We start from the raw sequence: 20,194 nt of genomic DNA, 5'->3' as shown, positions 1-20,194 counted from the left end.
TTCGAGCTTTGACAGCAACAAGTTTGACTACGAAAGAGTTGTGGCATCAGAGTTTTGGTCATATCAACTACAATGATTTGTTGTTACTTCAGAATAAGGAAATGGTAAGAGATCTTCCTATGTTAAAACAAGTGCATAATTATTGTGATGCCTGTACATTAGGAAAGATGCATAGAGAGGATTTCCCTATTCGAGTAGAGAAGAAATAGAGAGACATACTTGAATTAGTGCACACAGATCTTTGTCGACCCATGCAAACAAAGTCATTAGGAGGTGCACTATATTTTTTACTGTTTATTGATGACTGCATAAAGTTTTCTTGGGTATATTTTTTGAGTAAGAAAATTCACACATTTGAGTACTTTAAGAAGTTCAGAAACATGATTGAAAAGCAAACAGGGAAGCATATAAAAATTCTCCGCTTCGATCAAGGGGGAGAATACAGGAAGGATGAGCTTATCAAGTATTGTAAAGATCATGGGATATTACAACAATTCACAGTACCCCATGCTCCTCAGCATAATGGAGTAACGGAAAGAAAGAACAGAACATTGGTGGAATGTGCTAGGATCATGTTGAAAGGTAAGGATCTTTTGAATGGTTTTTGGGTTGAAGCATTGAATACTGCAATTTATTTAAAAAATAGGAGTCCTACAAAGAGTCTTGAATTTAAAACTCCTTATGAAGCATTATATGGATTTAATCCTGCAGTAAAACATTTAAGGGTGTTTGGGTCTAAAGAATTTTCCCATATTCCAAATGAAGACAAAAGAAAACTAGATTCAAAAGCCATCAGACGTACCTTTATAGGGTATTGTTCACAGTGTAAAGCTTATAGATTATTTAATCTCTCTACTCACAAGATTTTTGTTAGTAGAGATGTCATATTCCATGAGTAGGATCATGAAGAATCTGATAAGCACAATGAGGAATGGAATATTTTGTTCTTGGTGGAAGAAAGTGAAGAAACATGAAACAATCACGATCAGTGGCAGACAAAGGTAGAAGATGAGAAGCAGCAGATACAACAACAACAACAGTAGATATAGCAGCAACAGTTGTAGCAGTAGCAACATGAAGGAAAAGAAAATGATGGTCAGATAAGGTTTGAAGCTACCCCACCACTCAGGAGATTAGGTAGGAAAGCTCAATTGCCTGCAAGATATAGGGAAAATGCTTTTATAACTAGTATGATGAATGTTGTTGAACCTTCTAGTTATAAGGAAGCAAATCAATGTAGTGAATGGAAAACAGCTATGGAACAGGAATATGAATCTATAATCAGGAACAACACTTGGGAGCTTGTTGAATTTCCTAAAGGGAAACAAACCATAGGTTGTAAATGGTTGTATAAACCCAAGATTAATGTAGAGGGAACCATAGATAAATTAAAATCTATATTGGTAGCAAAGGGGTATTCACAAAAACAAGGCATTGACTATGAAGAAACCTTTGCCCCTATATCTAAACTAAATGCCATAAGAATGTTGATTGCTTTAGCTACTAAGAAACATTGGATGATTCACCAACTAGATGTAAAGTATGCATTTTTAAATGGAGAATTGAAAGAGGAGGTTTATTTAGAGCAACCTCAGGGGTTTGTCCAGAAAGGGAAAGAACATTTTTTCTGTATATTAAAGAAAGATCTTTATGGACTAAAGCAAGCACCCAGGTCCTAGTATGAAAATACTGATTGAATTTTTCTGCAACTTGGCTATAACAGAAGTAAAAACGACCCTAATCTGTATACCATGCAAGAAGAAAAGGGGTGCATAGTGTTTATTTCTTTGTATGTAGATGATTTAATTATTACAGGTGATGCTATTTCTCTAATCAAAGAAATCAAGCAACAAATGTCACGAGTGTTTGAAATGAAAGACCTTGGTGAATTAAGATATTGTTTGGGTCTTGAGATCTGGAGAGATTCAGGACAAACTTTTCTCTCCTAGGGTAAGTATGTCAAAGGTCTACTGGAAAGATTCAAGATGGATCATGTTGAAATATCAAAACAAGAATATTCCAATTTAATTTTTCCTTGAATTAAATTGTGAATTAAAATCGAATTTAGTCTTAACAACTACTTGGAAATAATTAATTTATTTATTTTAAATTAATCATTTGGAGAAATTCAAGTTAGAAGTCTTTTTGAAGTCATGCAAGAGTTACCCCTTAAATTAAGGAGATAAGATTGAGTTATATTTGAGTTGTAATTAGTTAACTTAGTTTACTGAGTTAAGTCTAGTTAAATTAGTTCTGTTTGAGGAACTAATAGTGAGTTAACAATTAGTTGATGCATTAATGCACTCAACTAGTGCTACTCCAGTTAACTGAAGATTCCCTCATCAGAAACTCATGCATGTCTATTCTAAGAAAGACCCAGTTGAGATAAATGTTCAAAGACAGTGTACTATCAGTCGCATGTGTTTTCTCATGGAGAAAACTCATGCATGCAGTCAAGGATTCATCCTTGAGGATTGCACAGTTTTGAAGGATTGCTTTCCACTTGGTAAGAGGTGAATCATTCACAAGGAACAACGCAAGGAAATAGGAGCTTGGAGGACAGAGAGGAAGGCTGGAGAGAAGCCAAGATTTCCTGTGAGCATTTGTAAGGATTGTACTGAGAGCTGGCTAGCTGTGAGAGCTAAGGCTTTGTATAATTCCTATGTATTTCCACCATGTAAGATAATATAATAGTGTGGAGTTTTTAGCTGAGGCTTTCCCCAAAGTATTTTCATGTGTATTGTACCATTGATTCTTCTTCTTTTGGTTATATTGTTTAGCTCGATCTTTAAGCTTCCGCAAATTGATAGTAGAAGTAGGTTATAATATTCTGCTTTGATTTATATTGCATTATCAGGTTAACCTACCACAGGTTTTCTATAGATCAGTGTAAGCCTGCAGCAATTCCACTACAACAGAACATCAAATTGCAGAGTGAGGATGGATCTAAAGAGGCAGATGCAACACTTTATAGACAGTTGGTTGGGATCTAAATCAACTTAACCACTACTATACCAGATTTGGCTTATGCAATTAGTGTGCTAAGTCAATACATGTCCAAGCCACTTGAGATTCACTGGAATGCAACGAAATGTGTTTTGAGGTATCTATAAGGTAATGTAGACTATGGTATTATTTATATTGACTCCTCTGATGTTAGATTGACAGGATTTACAGATTCCGACTAGGTTGGAAACGTAGACGACCGCATATCCATAACAAGCTATGCATTCAACATTGGATCCGGGGTGATTACATGGAGCAGCAAGAAACAAAACATAGTTTCCTTGTCTTCAGCGGAAACAGAGTATCAAGCCATGTGCGCAGCAACATGTGAGTTAGTTTGGTTGCGGAGACTTCTCCAGTATGTCGGGGAAGAACAGAAAGATGCAAAAACAATCAGATGCGACAACCAGAGTTCAATCAAACTTGCTAATAATCTGGTGTTTCAAAAAAACACTAAACACATTGATACACAATTCCACTTTGTAAGGGAGAAAGTGCAATCAAAAGAAATCCATTTGGTATATTGTAATACATGTGATAATGTTGCAGACATTTTCACTAAGCCTCTTGGTAAGATTAAGTTTGAAATGTTTAGGGAGATGTTAGGCATATTTGTGAACTCCTTCTCCATTAAGGGGGAGTGTTAGAAATAATGGAGAATATCTTAGAATAGTGAGTTGGTTCACGAGACCTCAGGATAAGTATTAGTTTCTATTTCTTAGGTTATGGTTCTAACTTCCATAAATCTATGATTGCTATATAGTGTGTGATGTACATGGACAATGTAGAGCGTTCTGCAGAGCCAGACTCTCCTGGTTCAAACTCTCTTTCGTAGAGCTAACCAGTGGGTTCTTTTTATTAATTCCAACATCACTTTTTAACATTTTCATCGAATGAGTCACATGTAGTTTATCTATTAATTTCATATGTGGTATATCGAAAAACATATAAACAGTGAGGTGATTAAATACATATATAATGCAACATTTATTACTTAATATAATTAAAAAGTTTGAAATTAATTAAATGTATAAGTAAAATTCCTTATTATAACATTACTGGATACTAACCACTACTTAAGTATTATCCTTAAATATCAATAATCTAACAAGTGTTTCGGAAAAATGTTGTATATGTATATAATATGGAGTGAGCCTTTATACAATTTCAAATATTTAAATTTTTTATTTTCTTTGAAATTCTTAAAAAGTTCCCAAAAAAACTACTTATAATTTATTTGCTTGTTTTTTCGAAATAGATTGAGTTTAGGATGGAGAGAGCTTTAAATATAAATATTATTAAAAATAAATAATAATATTATAAATAGATTACAATATTTTATTATATCATCATTAATTTTTTTGGTTTATAATATTATTCTCTTGGGTTTATTATTCCCTTAGGTTTATAATATCAGTCATGGCCAACTATCGTCAATCATAGCCAACCATGGTCGAATGCCACATCATGACAAGGATTGTCTCAATTGAAAATCAACCATTGTCAACCATGTTTATTTTAGTGTTTATAATATTTTTTGCAGGGTTTATATACTTTGTGTTTATAATATTATTCCCATGGGTTCATAGTCTCTTAGGGTTTTGGTCTTAATCCCTTAGGTTTATTATTCTCTTGTGTTTATAATATTAATCCCTTGTGTTTATTATTCCCTTAGGTTTATAATATCAATCATGGTCAACCATCATAAATCACAGCCAACCATGGTCAACCATGTTTATTTTAGTGTTTATAATATTTATCTTAGGGTTTATATACCTTGGATTTATAATATTAGTCCCTTGGATTTAATAGTATTCCCTGGGTTCATAATCCCTTGGGATTTTGGTATTAATCCCTTAGGCTAATTATTCTCTTTAGTTTATAATATCAATTGCTTGGGTTAATTATTCCCTTAGGTTTATAATATCGGTCATGGTCAACTATCGTCAATCATAGCCAACCATGGGAAACCATGGTCGAATGTTGCATTGTGACAAGGATTGTCTCAATATGAAAATCAACCACAGTCAACCATGTTTATTTTAGTGTTTATAATATTTATCTTAGGGTTTATATACCTCAGGTTTATAATATTAGTCCCTTGGGTTTAATATTATTCCCTGTGTTTCATAATCCCTTGGGGTTTTAGTATTAATCCCTTGGGTTTATTATTCCATTCGGTTTATAATATCAATCCTTTGGGTTTATTATTCCCTTGGGTTTATAATACCAATCATGGTCAATCATAGCCAACCATGGTTAACCATGGTCAACCATGATCAAATGTTGTATTGTGACAAAAATTGTCTCGATGTGAAAATCATGGATAATCATGGTCAAGCATGGTCACTCATGGTTGATCATGGTAAAACCTATTTGATAGAATCAAACATTGTCAACCATGGTGGAGTGTCACATTGTGACAAAGATTGTCTCGATATGAAAATCATCCATGGTCAATCATGGTCCAATGTCACATTGTGACAAAGATTATCTCGGTATGAAAATCAACCATGGTCAATCATCATCCAACGTCGCATTGTGATAAGGATTGACTCAATATGAAAATCAACCATGTTTATTTTAGTGTTTTTAATAGTTATCTTAGGGTAACTTATAATATTAGTCCCCTGGGTTTAATATTATTCCCTTGGGTATATAATATCAATCCCTTAGGTTTATTATTCCCTTGGGTTTATAATATCAATCATGGTCAACCATGGTCAACCATGTTTATTTTAGTGTTTATTATATTTATCTTAGGGTTTATATACCTTGGGTTTATAATATTAGTCCCTTGGGTTTAATATTATTCCCTTGGGTTTATGATATCAATCCCTTGGGTTTATCATATCAATCATGGTCAACCATCGTTAGTCATAGCCAACCATGGTCAATCATAGCCAACCATGGTCAAATGTCGCATTGTGACAAAGATTGTCTCAATATGAAAATCAACCATGGTCAACGATGGTTCAATGTCGGATTGTGACAAATATTGTCTCGTTTATAGTATTTATATTAAGGTTTTGGGTTTATAATATCAATCATGGTCAATCATAGCCAACCATGGTTAACCATGGTCAAATGTTGCATTGTGACAAAAATTGTCTCCATGTGACAATCATGGACAATCATGGTCAACAAGGGTTGATCATAGTCAACCATGTTTTATAGAATCAAACATGGTCAACTATGGTTAATCATGGTCAACCATGGTCGAACATCACATTGTGACAAAGATTGTCTTGATATGAAAAACATCCATGCTCAACCATGGTCCAACGTCGCACTATGACAATGATTGTCTCAATATGAAAACCAACCATGGTCAACCATGGTCCACATTGCATTGTGATAAGGATTGTCTCAATATGAAAATCAGTCATGGTCAACCATGTTTATTTTAGTGTTTATAATATTTATCTTAGGGTTTATATACCTTGGGTTTACAATATTAGTCCCCTAGGTTTAATATTATTCCCTTGGGTTTTTAGTATTAATACCTTGGGTTTATTATTCCCTTGAGTTTATAATATCAATATCTTGGGTTCATAGTATCAATCCCTTCAGTTTATTATTCATTTGGCTTTATAATATCAATCATGGTCAACCGCGGTCCAACATCGCATTGTGAAAGGATTTCCTCTATATGAAAATCAACCATGTTCAACCATGTTTATTTTAGTGTTTACAATATTTATCTTAGGGTTTATATACCTTGGGTTTATAATATTAGTCCGTTGGGTTTAATATTATTCCCTTGGGTTCATAATCCCTTAGGGTTTTATTATTAATCCCTTGGGTTTATAATATCAATCCCTTGGGTTTATAATATCAATCATGATCAACCATCGTCAATTATAGCTAACCATGGTCAACCATGGTCAATCATAGCCAACCATGGTTAACCATGGTCAAATGTCACATTGTGACAAAGATTGTCTTAATATGAAAATCAACCATAGTCAACTATGGTTCAATGTCTCATTGTGACAAATATTGTCTCGTTTATAGTATTTATCTTAAGGTTTATATACCTTGGGTTTATAATATTAATCCATTAGGTCTAATATTACTCCTTTGGTTGTTGAATTGAGGCTTCTGTAATCCATAACAAGTTTATGAGAAAAAGTTTTTAAGCGTAAATCACATGATAATACATTTGTCGACACATTTCAAACCAACAAGTGTGGTTCATCGTCAGGACAAGTTGAAGAATCAGATCCTAGCTGCAAATTAAATAGGGAGAGCAGATCGTACAATGGCTAGGTTTGACTAAAAACGGCTATATTGGGTTAGACTAGACAAACGGCTATAATTGACCAAGAAATGGCTAGATTTGACCAATTAAATTGTTTAACTATAATAATATTATTATTATGTTAAAACAAATATTATTTTAATATTTATCAAGAGTTATTTTAAGTAAAAAGGATTCTGGGTTAACACTATTTCATTTAGGGAATATTTACCCTAATTTATATAATAACTATTAGTGAATGAAAGGTTTTAATCCAAACTAATAATGATAGATTAACTGATTAATATAAATTCAACAGTAAAGGAATTAATTATTGTTTAAGCTAGATTGTTCAAATTAGACGTGTATAATTAGTAATAGTATGGATATAAATATTAGTTATTATTATATTATTGTAGTTATAATAAAGTATTATTCTTATCATTAATGGTTAGTTTATCTAATGGGAATAGATCTAGGGATGATATTACTAGTAAGGATTAATATAATAGTGTTATAATAATAGTATTATTATTAAAGGTTTGTGTAACTAATTAATAAAAAGATGTCTGATGGGAACATCAACTTGCGATTAAAATATTAGACAGTCTCTTAAACCAAGGGAGAATTACAAAGAGGAGTAAGGAAATATGGTTAAACAATCAAGAAAAAGATATTAATAGAGGAAGGGGAGGAAGGGAAAGTAACGACTAGGAAGAGAGAGCCGGGATCCAGCAACTACTAATCTTCCAGCCGTCATCTCTATTGAGATTGCTTGGTCTTCTTTCAATCTCAATTGCCTCCCTAAATTTTTGGTGATGGAATTGCGCCACCCTTGCAATAACCTTGGCCTCCTCAATACACACATGATGCTTGGTCTTCTCTGCATGCTCCGCTAGTGCGGAAGACTTTGTTCTCCCGTGCTTTAGGTCAGTAGTGTGCTCATTAATCCTTTGATTAATAGAGTGTCCCGTCTCACCAATATAGGGGGTCCCACAGGAACAAGGAATAATATAAACACCCTTCATGTCCTTAGGGACAATAGGATCCTTTACTGACCGGAGGGATTTACGAATGGTGTTGAGCGGTCTATGATGTCTTGGGTTTTTAGTATTAATCTCCCAGGTTTATTATTCCTTTGGGTTCCCTTGGGTTTATTAATCCAATGGTTCACATTATTATTTAACTATATTATTTAATATTATTTATAATAATAATAATAATTTTAATTTTGTGTAATATTATTTCTATTCATTTTTATTATTAATTATAATGATAATAATAATATTTGTGTTGCAATAGTTTTCTTTTGTATTATTATTTCTATTGTTATATATTTATCAAAGGTAGATACAAATGAAGTCTTCATCTATATACATTTAAAATAACATGTAATAATATATATACATGTAAAAAACATGTAATATTATTATTTTTTAATCCACGGGTAAATTTATAATTACAAGGTGGAGGTTTAGTCATTCAGTTTAACATATTCTTTGTGATATGTTTTTATGACCTAGGTAAACCTATTGTTCCATTACTGGGTGTAAATCAAACCGATTTATTTTTTTTAATCATTTTGTGCCTATCAATTTTGTTATTACAATAGTTTTTTTGTATTATTATCATTTTGTGCGTGGGTTTATATTATTTATTTTAGGGTTTATAATATTAATCTTAGGATTTTCCCGGATGCGGGTGTTTATGACGCGTGAGGGGCATGTGGCTCGTCACATGGGCAGCTGTCAGCCCGGACGAGCCACGCCATACCAGTACACAGGCTCCATAAATCCGCCGGAAGGTGAAGCAATCGGGTGGATAAGTCAGGTTCAGACGCCATTTTTCGCGGAGGGTGATGTCGTTGGAATGTCAAGTCTTGTGCAGGCGCCATTCAATGCGCAGCAACAGACGAGGAGAATGGATTTCATTAAGTTTGAACCCCAAGCCGCTCTTCCGCATTCTTTCAAGCGGATCGAGCAGGTGCTGGCAGAGACAGAACATTCTCTGGCCCAGTGCAAGGTTTCTCAGGGGAATTCTGCTTCGGGAGGCAATTGTTGGATGCCAAGAGAGAGGCTCATGATGAGCAGTCGCAGAGGAGGTTCAAGGGGCCGTTCGGCCACTCAGAGGCCTGCCATTTCGCCTTCCTCTTCAGTGGAGATTACCTCAGAGCAGAATAGACTTCCGAGCAAGCTTGTCGGACGCAGCAATGTAAGAGGCAGAGGTGAAACTCAGGATTGTGGTCATGTGGAGCACCCGGTTGTTCGTTACCGGATCCCCTGTACGCTGGCGAACAACACCCTCATTGTTTCGGTCACCGTGGAGCATTGCAGCAATCTAAGGGGGCGTCTGGAAGACCTGACGGTGCCAAGGGTCGACATGCAAGTTCCCAGCGTCGACTTGAGGCGACCAATTCAGGAGGATGATGCTGGCCCTAGTGAACCGTTTCAGAGGATGTTGCGCTCGGATACGGAGGATTCAAAGAAGCTTAAAGGTCCAGCAATGGACGAGCCTCACACCACTGATGAAGATTAACTCTGCAGCTGCTCTGGTTTCGCGGCCAGGAACGCACCTCTCTGTCTATATCTTTCGGCTCACTTTGTATGTTTGTTACTGGGTTTATGCCCACCGTGACGGTCTATATGTCCACAGTGTCAGTCTACGTGTCAGTCTACATGTCCATGTTAGCTTATGCGTCCACCGTGTTAATGTATGTATCCACCGTGTCGACCCATATGTCCACCATGTCATTTTAAATGTCGGTTATGTCGGAAGGAAAAAAAACTGGTCTCTTTGGGCGTCAGTTTTGCTATGATTGGTCATTCATGGGGAAAAACTCTCTGAAGAAACAGGGCCACAGCCCAGATGTAAATTTTTGCTGTAATTTTGGCATTTTTGTAATATAATTAGCTCAGTTTTATCGAGAAAAAAAAATATTAATCTTAGGATTTATAATCCCTTGGGTTTTTAGTATTAATCCCTTGGGTTTAGTATTAATCACTTTGGTTTAATACTATTCCCTCGGGTTTTTAGTATTATTCACTTGGGTTTATTATTCCCTTGTGTTTATGATATTTATCGTAGGGTTTATATACATTGAGTTTATAATATTAATCCCTTTGGTTTAATATCATTCCCTTGGGTTTATAATACCTTGAGTTTTTAGTATAAATCCCTGGGCTTTATTATTTCCTTGGGTTTATAATATCAATCCCTTGAGTTTATGGATCTAAGGGCTCATATTTGTATAGTGTAATGTTATTCAAAGGGTTTTTAATATTAGTCCTTGGGTTTAAATATAATATTATTAATTAATAATATTAATTAAAAATTATTAATATAAATTATTTATAAAATTAATATTTATTAATAAATATCGTTAATTAATATTAATAATATTGTTTTACTAAATCCAAGGGATTTATACTAAAAAAACAAGGTATTATAAGTCCAAGGGAACAATATTAAACACAAGGGATTAATATTAGAAATTCAAGGTATATAATATTGTTTTTAACAATATTTATAATAATTAATATTTAATTAACCACATTTATATTAATAAAATAATAATAAATATTATTTATTTAATTCATTCATTATTAATAATTAATTAATTCATAATATTAATTAATAATAAAAGTAATATTAATTAATAATCATATTTATATGCTTTTGGAGTATATCAACCACATTTACTAAAGTGGTTGTGCTAGTTATAGAATCCATATAAATAAACAAAATGAGATCAAAACCTTGCATTCATTTATTTTCATATCAATTTTACCTTAAAAACTTATCCTTTCGAGTCAAACAAGAAATATGGTAATTTTTTAAAATTGTTGAAAACTAAAATATCTCTAATAAATTTATTTATTTCAAAATTTATTGTAATAGAAAAGTGCAACATATTCCTTTATCTTTTGTAAATTATCTATCGAACATTGTTTTATAGAATAAATATGATCAATATTTTTTATTACTAACAATTTTTTTTAGTTGTAAAATGAAAAAACTAATCTATAATAAAAATATAACATAATCCTTTAACTTTTTAAAATCATCTAACAAATATCATTTTTAGGAAAGGGTTATATATATATATATAATGGATATAAATATATATATTGTTAATGGATATATATATATATATATATATATATATAGATAGTAATGATGAAGTTATATTATAGTTTAAGAATAACATTTGAATATGGTGGAGAATTGAATCAGTGACTTAATATTAAAAGTGCCTTAACAATGCACCCAATCACCATCTATCAAAAACACTTTAGATAAACAAAATTTTATATTATTAACATTTTAATTTTTATTTAAAATTTTTAAAAAAACCATTAATATATAAAATATTATAAATTTAATAAAACAATAATAACAAACTAGTATTTTTTATTAAGGAATCTCTATATAACAGACTTCCGCGCATAAGGCAATGGGTCAGATCCGGGGGCATCTCGGACCATCGCCCTATTTTCCTGGAGACGGTCGACATCAACAACAAGATCAAGAGCCCCTTCAAATTTAATTCCTCATGGTTAAAGGACCCCTCCTACATTCAGCTGGTTACTGATTATTGGCAGAACAATCCTATTAGGGAACATGAAGACCATACTGCCAGTTTTGTTAGGAAACTATCTGAGCTCAAACGAATCTCCAAGCATTGGGCACACCAGAAGCGCATCCGCGATGACCATACTCTTAAGGAGGCTGAGAGGATCATCGCATCATATGAGGACTCTACTGATGGTATCTTCCCCAACCAGGAATGCAAAGAACATTATACCTCCCTCATAGCCAAACGATCACAGATTCTGAAGAATAGAGAAGAAAGCTGGAGGCTTCGGAGCAGGGCTATATGGCTCACCGAGGGGGATGACAACACAAATTTCTACCACAAATTTGCCAACGGACGTAAAGCTATCAACACTATATGGGAATTAAGGGATGAACAGAATCAGATAATTTCATCTCAGAGGAACTTAGCCAGATTAGCCATCGATCACTTCAAAGGCATCTATAGAGCGCCCAGAGTGGCCAATATCCTGGAGATTATGAGAGTGGCTGAAAAATTCCCCAGATTTGTTCTTCAAGAAGATTCAGTGGATCTCACAAAGGAAGTGACCATGGAAGAACTAGAAGCCACCATTAAATGGTTCAAGAAAGATAGAAGCCCTGGCCCAGACGGTTGGACCATCGAATTTTACATTGCTTTCCTTGATTTACTGGGCAATGATCTTCTCAATATTATTGAGCATAGCAGAAGAAATGGCAGAATCTCATCCGCTATTAAATCCACTTTCATTGCTCTTATCCCTAAAGCCAATCATCCGATCTCTTTCAATGACTACCGACCCATCTCCCTCTGCAATTGCCTATATAAAATTATTGCCAAGATAATCGCCAATCGTCTGAAGCCTATATTATCTCGCCACATATCCCCTGAACAATTCGCTTTCCTTAATCACAGGCAGATACATGAAACCATTGCCACCGCTCAAGAGCTCCTACATTCTCTTCATATCAAAAAACAAAAGGGTATGATATTAAAGGTAGACCTTTCAAAAGCTTTCGATAGAGCCAACTGGCTCTATATCAGGCTGCTTCTGACACACCTTGGCTTTCCCTATAGCTACATTAAATGGATAATGAGCTGCATTACCGACGTATCCTACAGCGTTCTTCTCAATGGTGAAGCCACATCTTTCTTTACCTCAGAAAGAGGGCTCAGGCAAGGATGCCCCTTATCGCCACTTCTATTCCTTCTCATTATGGAAGGTTTAAGTAGGCTCATCACATCTGCCCGGGACAGAAACCAGATCAACGGCATCAATATCTCTGATAATCTTTATCTTACACACCTTTTATTTGTTGATGATATTCTCATTTTTCTTAATGGATGCATAGGTGACACCACTACTCTCCAGAATATATTTGCACTTTTCCAACAGGCCACAGGCATGATGATAAACGAAAGCAAATCCACTATCACGGCTGTTGGCTGCACTCAACATGAATCTACATATGCATCCCATCGATTCCCCTTCAACTCATTAAATCTAGCTGACGGCATCAAATATCTGGGGTATAGACTTAAACCCCTTGGCTACCGGATTGCAGATTAGACTTGGTTAATAGCAAAGGTGGAGAAAATATTGCAGGTTTGGTATCACAGATATCTCTCAAGAGCTGGTAGATTGATTCTCATAAAAGTTGTTATTGAAGCCACACCAGTATACTGGATGACTTTGGCTTGGATACCTCGCGGCATCCTGAACAGATTACAAAACATTTGTGCTAGATTTTTATGGAAAGGTCATCACACAGGGAAGCAATTTGCCTGGGTTAAATGGGTCACCATTGCTAGACCCAAACGCTGGGGCGGTTGGGGCATTAAGAACCTCGATTTCTTTGCCAAGGCTTTGGCAGCCAAACTCGGTTGGAATCTCTTGACCACAGACAGCCTATGGTCTCGTGTCGCCCTAGTTAAATACATCAAGCCATCACATCTCATGGACTGGTTCCGTCAGCAACATGACCCTGGACGCAATATATCAAACATTTGGAAAGTTGTTCTCCAATCACTACCTCTATTGCGGGAAGGCATTACCTGGCGTATCAAAGAAGGAAACAATGTAAGGATTGGGGTGGATCCATGGGTGGGGTGCGGCAATTTACACAGATTATCTGATGGACTGTTAAGGCACCTTCATAACAGAGGCATTACGCATATAAAGCACATTGGAGATAGCGCAAATTCTTCCCTTCTGCAACAGGCTTGGGCAACCCCTCGCACTTTAGAGATCCCTGAACAGTGGCATCAAGAATGGAGGGACTTTACAGATGCTCTCACGCAGGCTCATATCAGACTCACTGAAGGCCCCGATGAAATTATCTGGGCTATTGCAAATCACGGCATATACTCCCCCAGATTGGGATATTTAAAGCTCATGGAATCATTCAAGCCCCCGAATATCCTCCCCATCTGGAAAGATCTCTGGAAGCTTGGCGCTGCCCCTCGCACTTGGCTTTTAATGTGGAATATACTCTTCGACAAAATCCCTACCGGAACCAATCTTATGAAGCGATCATTTCATGGTCCATTCAGATGCCATCTCTGCTGTTTAGAAGAGGAAAGCACAGAACATCTGTTCTTAAAATGTCAGGTTACTAAAGATTTTTGGCAAAACATTTCTACTCACTATCCCTCCCTCAAAGACTGGCAAGGTCCGAATATTATGGAAGCGTGGAGTGATTGGTGCCGTAAGCATTCAGGAAAATCAATCAACGTGCCTCTGCTTGTTTGCTGGGCAATATGGATTGCTCGGAACCAGGTTATATTTCAAAACAAGGCGCCTCATTGGCCTGTAATTCTGAGTCACACTATTGCAGACTTCGATTTACTTCCTGCGGCAGCTCCTAAAAATCCCATCCGCACTAACAGGCATATAAATCTGGACAAATCGAAGCCTTGGGCATTCTTCGACGACTCTGCCCAAGAAACAGGATGCGGTGGAGGAGCGTTGCTATACCTCAGCGATGATCATTATTATAAAATCCAGATTAAGCTTGGCAGAGGCACCAATAATTTCGCTGAATTAAGCACTGCAAAACATATTATTCACTTTGCGATACAGAAACAGTGCAGCCACCTTCAATTATTTGGGGATTCACAAATTGTTTGTAACTGGCTGAACGATGCAACACACTGCTATGCTTTCTCTCTGAGACATATTCTTGAAGAGGCAAAAAGATTGATTGCTTCATTTGAATCCTTCAACTGCAGCCATATATACAGGGAACAGAACACTGATGCAGACCAGCTATCCAAAGAAGCAGCTCAAAATCAACGGGACGACTGGCTGATCCAGGAGGTGATTGATGGAACTTCCCATCAGTACTATCACAGACCTTTTCATGAGATTTTCTAGGAATGGTTCTTTGCCCCACATATAATCAGTTTCCATTTTATGTAGCTTTTGATATTTGTTACTTCATGTAAAAACATCTATGTAGCTGAAACAGTCTCAGCAGTGCTCTCTGCAAAGCGCTGGAACGTATTTGTTTCTTCTAAGTTTGGGCATATACAGCCTCAGATACTAGAACTCCCTGTGTGGAGTCACGACAAATGGGGCTTCTTAAAGAAGGCCTTTGGACCATAATATGAATGCAACAGCATCTGCAAAATGTAATTTCTCCATATTAATAGAAATTACGACTTTTTCCTAAGGGGAAAAAAAATAACAAACTAGTGAATTTGTTTACATTGTTGTAATGATCTTGAATTCAAAAGTATTATAATGAAAACGAAAAATTTAATACTATTATGAAAATAACATAGCACAAGAGGGTTTCTTTTATTAAATTAGCGAAAAAATTGCTCTCGTTGGACATAACATCCAAATCTCTCTTCTTAATGTAAAAGTGGATTTCTATGGTATAATGTTATATTGAAGTTTGTTATTCTATATGGATGAATCAAAAGTGAAATAATTAATTAATAAGAACATATAAAACTAATAATATTATTCATAACATGTAGAGGCTTAGATTAGATATCAGCAATTTGAGACAACTTATCATATTAATATTAACCTAGATTAATAATGTTAATTTTCTTCAGCGTAATTTGTAACCCTTTTGGCTTCTCATGGTTTCTAGTTTGTTTATGATAGTTAAATGCTATAATTTAATTGAAGATAAAATTATTAATCTTGACTGTTATGTTAGATTAACCAATGAAGAAGCTAGTGCGACACCATATATGTCACTTTGATAGGTAAAGGCCTCCGACAAGTGTTGCACGTCATCGTCCCATTATTGGATGATGTTCTCATTCATATATTAGTTTGTATCTAATATGTCAATACCATGACATTGTACATGCCTCATGTAATTATATCCCTGGAATGCACATAAAATCTATTGAACTTATTCTTCCATGGATGATATTTATTATCACCCTTTATCATAACCCTTTTCAAAGACTATGAAATAAAATGTGATTGTCTCAAGCAATGTTTGAGAAGAATCCTCTTCTCAAAAAAATAGTTATTGGGATCACAAGTTTGTGTAGAATCAACTTTGAAATGATTAATTTCACATATATTAAGAATATTACATTGACTCTATTACACTATATATATATATATATATATATATATATATATATATATATATATATATATATATATATATATATATATTGTTGACATTTACACATTTAAAGACGGTGTTAAAAATATGAAATTATATCATCTTAATGTTTTCTTTTTATTTTATTTGATGAGAGAATTATCAGGAAAACCTATTTAGAGTTGACTTGTCTCTAGTAGTAGGAAATTTTCCAATAGAACTTAGCGAACTTAAAGGACTATATTGGGAGATAAAGAGTGATCTGATTAAGAAAATTAGTTTTGTTGTACTAAAATTCCTTTTCAGAGCATATTAAATATGCTTGAGGATTTATGAGATTGCTTGCAAGTTTAAACATGGTTTTTTGAGTGTTTTTATTTAATTTTTATGTGTAAATTAACAACAAATGACAGACGTAAACATCACCATAAACAGTATCACAGCAGCACATGATGAAGGAGTTCACCCCTCTTGGGCTATGTCTCCTTGGTTCATCTTCCAATTGCTTGGCCCTCTCTATTATGCTAAAACATGTGAATACATTAGTTTATAATATTCATAATGCTCTAAAACCTGTTCCAATGGATCCAGAATGCTAAAAAAATCCATGTGCAGCCTCTTTCTACTCCTGATTTGGTCAAAAACTGAAGAAGTTATGGCCTTTCGCAATCTTCTGCTAAATGCACCACAAATTCCCCAAAATCTAGCATCATCCTACAATTTCGCCCTAGAAACGCGCTAACAGAGCGAAAATTTCATCGAAAAATAGGCGAAATTGTCAGACAATTTAAATTCCCGCTAATGCATATGTACCGAAAATCATGGACATGTGTGGGGCCACGTGCCCGGGGCTAAGGCCAATGGCCCGCCCCTTCTGGTTGGGCCCACACTCCTCCGCCGATGGTCATGTGAGGTGGTATAACCATGGACTGGTCCCACAAGGACTGGTTCGTTTCCCTAAAAAACGCGGACTTAAATTTCAAATAGAACTCGTGATCCATACATGTTAAGAACTATGATCATGATGTATTGGTAATTGGCTATGTTGTGTGTTGGGACGTCGCGAGTTCAATCCCCGTTGCCTCTGCCCGGACTATGACCAAAATTTTGGTGGCCCCCCAGGTTGCCACATGGCGACCTCCGACTAAGCCATGTGTCAGCTCATGGTTGGCCACCATTCCAACTAATGAAAAACGTGGAATTTCAACCGATACAAAGAAGCCACTTGTCACATTGTGATTTGCTGAGGAGCCTGTTGACCAAGTGAACTACCAGCTGTCCATTTTTTTGAAAATTCGCTTGTTTGGGAAAGTGAACAGAACTCGTTTCTGGAGTCATACAGAGTTTGTTTCACGCAAAATGAGTTGCATTGGATTCAAGATGATGAGCACTACACAGTCATCTAGATTCCACACTAATCCGATAACTTTGAATTTTGAGCTATTTTTTTGAGTCGCTGATCATTCCTCCCCATTGGAAGCCTTTTGGACCCCAAAAAATCACTTTCAGTTTTCCAACAGGTGAGGGTACAGTTTCCTCACCTTGCCAATCTTGATCCATTTGGCCTTTGAAGGATTTGTTCCCTTGAACCCCACTCGAAGATAACCCACATCCCCTCGTTTTGAAGACCTTGTTCTTGTGTCAAGAATGGTGTCTTGTTGTAGTTCATCAAGGTATTGAGGAGAAAAATCCTCTATGGAAAGAATTTGGAAATTTTTTCCTTGATCTTCAATCAACGAAGGCTCATACAACCTTAAGTTCTCAACATTAACAACAACATAAATTTGCATATATGAAGGCAAATCCAACTTGAAGGCATTGTTACCAATCTTTTCCAAAATTCTGAATGGACCATATCTAATTGGTTTCAGTTTTTTACCTTCTCCTTGGAGCCTCTCTTTGATAATGTGAATCCAAACTTCATCAATGACTTGGAAATTGTGATCTACATGATGCTTGTCATGCCTTGCTTTGTACTTGCCTTGGCTCTTTTCAAGTTGTTCTTGAACTCTTTGGTGTACCAATTGGATTTGTTCAATGAGCCTTATTGCATTTTCTATGTCACTATGACCATCAATAGAAATATCTTTTCCAAAAATGAAATCCAAAGGAGACTTAGGCAAGTATCCCCAACATGCTTCAAATGGCAATGTTTGAGTTGAAGAGTGTTTGGCCCAATTGTAAGCATATTGAATATAATGAAAATGTTCATCCCACAACTTAGGATGCTTGTTGCAATACCCATGAAGAATATGTATCACTATCCTATTCACCACCTCTGTTTGACCATCTGTTTGCGGATTAAATGTTGTACGCTTTTTCAATTTGGTGTCCATGAATCCCCACAAGATTGACCAAAAATTCTCAACAAAGAAAGAATCTCGATCACTAACAATGGATGTGAGTAATCCAAAATGCACCCATACATTCTGAAAGAATAACTGAGAAATTTGTTCAGTTGTAACTTGCTTTTTACATCGCATCAAAATACACATTTTTCTTAACCTATCCACAACTACATACAAGTAATCATGACCTCTTTTTTACAATGGAAGACCTCCTACAAAATCCATAGAAACACTCTCCCATGGTCGTGAAGGAACGAGAAGAGGTGTGTACAATCCTAACTTCCTATTTCTAGGTCAACTGATTACACATAATGAACATCATTTAATAAAACGTGACACACTTTAAAGCATACGAGGCCAATAAAAATACCTCTATAGAAGTGCCACTGTCTTACTTACACCGAATTGATCAACAATAAGAGAAGTATGTGCCTCTTTTATGATGTTGACTCTTTCTCCCTGTGGAATACAAAGCTTTCCAAGTTGGTACAACAAGTTGTCATGCAAATGATAATCCAATTCCTCTACTTGGTTACCTTGACTCAAGCTTACATAAACATCCTGAAAGTCATTGTCTAATGCATATTTCTCAATATAAATTTCTTTCAAAACATAATTATGCTTGAGTAAAGTAGTTGCACTAATAATAGGCCTAGAAAGCATATCAACAACTTTATTGTAGATATGTTTCTTATACCTTATTACCAAGTGGAATTGTTGAAGAAAACCCATCCATCGGAAGTGCCTTGATTTCTACAACTTTGATTGAGATTGCAAGTATTGTAATGGATGATGATTAGTGTGAATGATTGTTTTCTTACCCATCAAGTAGTGTTCCCACTTTTCACACTTTGCACCAATGCATACAATTCCTTGTCATATGTAGGATAATTAATCACTGCACCATTGAAAGTTTTTGAATGAAAACAGATAATATTACCATGTTGCATGAGGACTCTACCCATGGTGTAGTCACTAGCATCAGTCTGAATCTCAAATGACTATCTCTGGTTTGGACGTGCAAGTACTAGATCTGAACTGATATTTTCCTTCAATGCATCAAAGGCCTTTTTCTGTTTGTCTCCCCACTGAAAAACCTTTTTCACACTTGTCAATGCATGCAAAGGAGTTGCTATAGAATAAAAGTTAGCAATAAATTTCCTCCAATATTGGGCTGCTCCCAAAAAACTTCTTACCTCAGTAACCGTCTTGGGCCTTTGCCAATTCAAAATGACATCAACCATGGAGGGATATATTTTCAAATCACCTCCTCCAACAATATGACCCAAGTAAACTAAAGAATTTTTTCCAAACTCACACTTTAACATCTTTAGATACAACTGTTCTTTCTTTAAGACATCTAATACTTTTCTCACATGCATGAATGTTCATCACGAGATTTATTGAAAATTGAAATGTCATCTAAGTATACTATAACAAACTC

The sequence above is a fragment of the Pinus tabuliformis genome, chromosome 7, assembly GCF_031772625.1.
Source record: "Pinus tabuliformis cultivar Carrire ecotype Pingquan chromosome 7, CPIR1, whole genome shotgun sequence".
NCBI lineage: Eukaryota > Viridiplantae > Streptophyta > Pinopsida > Pinales > Pinaceae > Pinus > Pinus tabuliformis.
The sequence above is the reverse complement of the archived record's forward strand: the minus strand, read 5'-3'. Positions refer to the sequence as shown.